This window comes from Drosophila santomea, unplaced genomic scaffold, assembly GCF_016746245.2.
Source record: "Drosophila santomea strain STO CAGO 1482 unplaced genomic scaffold, Prin_Dsan_1.1 Segkk86_quiver_pilon_scaf, whole genome shotgun sequence".
In the NCBI taxonomy this organism is placed as follows: domain Eukaryota; kingdom Metazoa; phylum Arthropoda; class Insecta; order Diptera; family Drosophilidae; genus Drosophila; species Drosophila santomea.
In genome coordinates this window covers 328,505-333,606 of record NW_025319022.1, presented here as the reverse complement: position 1 = coordinate 333,606, position 5,102 = coordinate 328,505, and positions in this window count along the sequence as shown.

Below are 5,102 nucleotides of genomic sequence, written 5' to 3'. Positions count from 1 at the left end.
CTACGCAAAACTCTCTCCAAGTAAATGTTTGAACTCTTTTATGGTATCTCCAGAACCAACTGCTGGCTTTGCCAATTAACAGATTATGAATATGTCTGCTGATAATTTCAAGATCGCCGTCAAAATGTTCAGCTGTCAATATCTTCACGCGATATAGAAATTCTTCTACCGATAATCCTTCAACTGTGCCATCAAACCTTACTCCCCATTTCTGTAAGACGTCGGCTATTTTATGTGGACCAAGAGGATGTATACCGTGGGCTGACCTATAACTACGTTGAGTACCTGGACTCCCATGTCTAGCTATTTGGTCGGGAAATTGATGACAGAACACGAGTTACTGTCTCTCGAACGATAGATTCGATCTCCGCTCTCGGTACGCTATTGGCTACTGGCGGATTATTTTGTCTTCTTTGCCTTGGTGGCCGACCTCGTCTACCGGGTGCATTGGCGGCTTGATACGCTCGTGGCCTGACTCCTTGATTCGTAGGAGTACTACCGGGTGGATGTTGATTTTCTGTAATTGGTGAATTAGACTGATCATGGACTCTGATCAGGACCTCGACTTCTGTTGGTGCCGGTTGGGTAAGTGATTCTAGTTGATGTGCTAAAGAACGAGTACACGGACGGGAACCTATTACAACGGGTCTCTTTGGAGGGTAGGTGACCGTACTCCTTGCCTTCGGCGAATGGTTACCTACAACTACTTTCCAATCCTTGGGCTGTACTGTCTTTAAGCAGCAAGGACACTCCTTATGTACTTGTATATGTGATTCTAAACAACTCTTATGAAAAACGTGATTGCAATGCGTTATAACACAAGGTTGTGTGTTTAACATAAATTCTTCGCAAATAATACAACAATTTGCTGCAGCATCTGCTTGGTGCTGAGGTTGGGTTGACTCAAAGCTATGTTCTAGTGGCATACTAAATAAAAATTCTTTTATATTTTACTTCGATGGCATTCTCAGGGAGACATAATACGGATACATATTTCTAGGCTTTCAACTAATTCTGTGCTTAGCGAATTTACTTAAATTGGGCTATGGCAATTAATAAGTGTTACTTCTTTGTATGAACATCCATTATCTACTGTACTGTGCAGACTTCTACGGACAAATAAACACAAATGCATTTATATTGTATTCCAGTAGCTTACCTCTAGTCAGTTTTCAAACACTGATCACACCAAAGAACACATAGGACTAAGAATTTCTCTTACTTTACTCCAGTCGTTAATAATTCTGAATAACAAGCTACCTGTAATCTTGGTCGAAAGTTTTCGAATTCTCAAAAACTCGAATTCCAAAGATGTATATCAATATCAAACAGCTTTCTTGACTACTTTCATAATGATAACAAAAATCTCAATCGAAGACAAAGAGCTTCCAGATTAATGTCTGTTGTAATAACCCGGTACTTTTCCCACCATTACAAGGACTAAAGCGAAGCAAATCTTCATTTCACTCCATACTCGAAGGATAATACGTCGATGTCATTTGGTCGTAAGCTTTTTCAATTCCACAGAAATATATTTTTATGGAATTAATTTTTCTACGGTCGAAACCTATCAGCACTCACTAATAATGGCTCGCTTTCCAATAGTCAAATTAGATTCTTTTCTAGCTTCACATACAACTTTCAAAAATCAGGGGTTAGTACTATATACCAGACAAATACTTTAGCACCTGCCTTTCAGCATCGGCGGCTGCACCAAAAATCTGTGTGATTGCCTGCTGGACTAAAATATATGTACGGAATAAGCACTTGCCCCATGTTTGGGCGCCAAAAATCTATGTGGTGTAATATCGCCGTTGAAGAAGAGAAACATTTACTGGGTATCCTTGTTGGCGATTCGATTCCAAAATGTTCACCCTTTTCAGGCTTGTCGACCATTAACCATCAGCTGAGCGGGACCCATTGATTCCTAGCTCTAGCGGGAGATGTGGGGAGGGGTTTTTTGCTGTGGATAATGATTGCTACACCAAAAGGTTTTATTATAGAGTCCCTCCTGAATTTAAACAATGAGACGATCCTCATATGAACGAACAGCGAAAAAAAAAAAACAAACAACTCCACTGTCTCAGTTTCTTCTTTTCAAAAATGAACAGCAAGCGAAACTTAATTAAACTACAATGTGAGAGAAGGAAGCACGAATTTGGATGTAAGCCTGGCGGGGTGGTTTTAGATGTTAATTTCCACTCCCACTATCATTACCCTCCCAACCATAGTCTTCAGTGTAACCTTTTTTAGAAGACCCCAAATGTAATTAAATATGCATCATTTAATTATGCTCCCCTGCCATGAATAAGAACTTAGAGTTTCATCTTTACAACAATTTTAATTTTCAATAAACAATTTCTTCTTTCTTTTTGAGTGCATTTCTTGCAGTGTACATATTTCGAACTAATTAGCCTTACTAGTTTTAATCTTATAATTCCGTACTCTTAATTCCTGAAGTCTGATTCCGTATTTTTCTAAGTTTTGCTCCTTATTTTACATTATTTATCTTTATTTATTTTTCGCAAAACTCTCTATTCATTTTTATTTTTTTATTGATTTATTTTTTGTTTTATTTTTATAGTGCCAAGCTTTTCTTTTTCTTGTTTGTTACTAACAAAAGAACATTGAAGTGGTGTGGGTTTTTTTTGTATGTTGTAATTGTTAAGTATTTATTAATCCTAAACAACTATTAAGTGTTTTTCTTTTTTCTATGGGGTTTATTTATTTAATCGCATCATTGAAAGAAAAAGCTTTCTATTGCTAAAAGGGAGAAAATATGTAGGTGCCAATCATGTCAATATTAATTTCTTTCAGTGTAGTCGTCAATGTTTACGTTACATTATAGTGCTTTAAATTACCATGTTAGAATTTGGATAAGAATCAAGAGTAATTGACAAAATAGACAAATCAATCGGCGCGAGCGGTTGATAAGCCTTAACTCAGGTAGCCAGGCTCTACACTGAACTACATAATTGCAATTTAGTAACTTGAAGTTTTAGTTTTGTTTTGGTTATATATATATTTTATTTTTTTATTTTACTCACCCACTGTTGGTTCTCGAAGAAGGCCTTCTTGTCGATGCGGTGTTGGGGGTTATTAGTAAGAAAACTTCAAACTATAAATGCACTATTTAGTTTTTTTCATAAGTGATAATTAAAATATAGGATTATTTATTTCATTTTTATTTTTTTTTTTTTGCGTTTTTTTCATTTCAATTTTTGTATATATTGTCATGATTAATTATTTTTATTTTTGATTTGAAGTATTTTATTTTTGGCATTGGCAACGAAACTTTCTTTTTCTTTCAGTGTACGATTTTACATTGGGTTGGCCAGCTTGTATTTCTTGTTTTCTCTTATTTTACTTTTCACCTGCACACACTCACATCACTATCAAATGCTTTTGTTTTATGTAATATGTAATATGTAATATGTTTAACTTCAATTAATTTTTGGGTTTTTAGGCACTGAAGGTATTTTAATCTGTTTTTGTTTTACACTAGTTTTGTAAGGGTTTTTATTTCTATGTAGGTTTTCTGTAGATTTTTTCCTGCGACCTCCGAACAAAGTGTCTCCCAGCAGAGGTAGCTGACTCCAGCCGAACTTTTGGGTCGGCGTGGAAGAGTTTAAAATTCAGCTTCGTTTCCTCGGGTAACCAGTGATTTTCTTCTTTAGTGGAATCGATCGACCTGGCGATTTCTCGCTGTGTAGTCGACGATAAAAATAACACGCGTGAACTAAACGTGCACAACTGTTATTATAATTTGGTAATTTTTTTGAAAATTTCATTGAAATATTTACCTTGCCGACACGGCAATCCACGGGCATTTATTAATTGCCTTTTCTTTGTGGCCTTTTAATCTTGATGCCGAAATAAACGCTGGATTAAAGTTGGGAGCACATGTGATTGTACTCTCCAGTTCTTTTTTTTTTGATTTGCCTTTTTGCTAGGTCTTATCTCTGCTGGGACTGAACTTATCAGCTTGACGATCGTCGTAAGAAAAGATCGAAGCTAGATGCTGGGGATCCGAAGAACCCTTATCCGAATCAATATTCACCAGCTGGTCAATTGCCATTTAGATGACGTTGCCAGATAAGGTTCCGATAATTATTATCGCTACTAACTAAGGCGCAAATTTTGGGGATTTAAAAAAATTCTTGATATATGGGGACATTACATAACTTCTGGTTCCAACAAGATGGCCCGATCTAACGCCACCCGACTTTTATTTGTGGGGATTTTTGAACTCTAAAGTGTACATCAACAAGCCAAGGACTTTAACTCAACTCAAGGCGAACATCGAACGTGAAATAGCGGCCATACCTAAAGCTACGCTCGAGAAAGTGATGAAAAATGCCGAACAAAGAGCCAATTTCGTCATCAGGGAAAAAGGCGAGCACATGATCCAAATAATATTTTAAATGTTAATAATATTAATCTCCTTGAATTAAAATAAATGCCTGTGCAAAATTAACAAATTGTCTTTTCCTTAACAATTTTATTTACGAATCACACGGGTCACAAGTAGATGGCCAAGATCTTAAAGGAAATAGACAAAAAAAAATCAGTAATTTTAATAGTTACATTTATAAGTATCTTTCCAAATATAACTACATGCTTGAACGATTTATGTCGGGCTGGCGTCTAAAATATCAATTACACTCAATGAAACCTGCAAGACACCACAGCAGTGGGACGTCTTATACAAATGCGGGCACAAGATTAAAAAGGAAGTTGGCATTTGAGCTTGCAGATGAAAATAATTGAGATGCTTGTGATGCTGATGATCTTCTTGCACATGCTGCAGCACTCTCTGCACAGAAACAAAGCAGGAAGGAACGGCTTTTATTCTTAAGAAAACCATAACAACACCCGAATAATCATCTGAATCGAGAAAGCAATTTGGTATACAAAAACCCATTCTACTTGCTCCAGATGAAGTTTTGGCTTTCCTTCTAGAAAATTCTCTTACAAAACGGCAATACATGAACACTAGATTTAAGAATACAAGTCGCCACAGTAACATTTATCCAAACTATTATAGTCTTGTAATGGAATCTAAATTACAATGCATTAAAAAACCTTTTGGATCATACTGC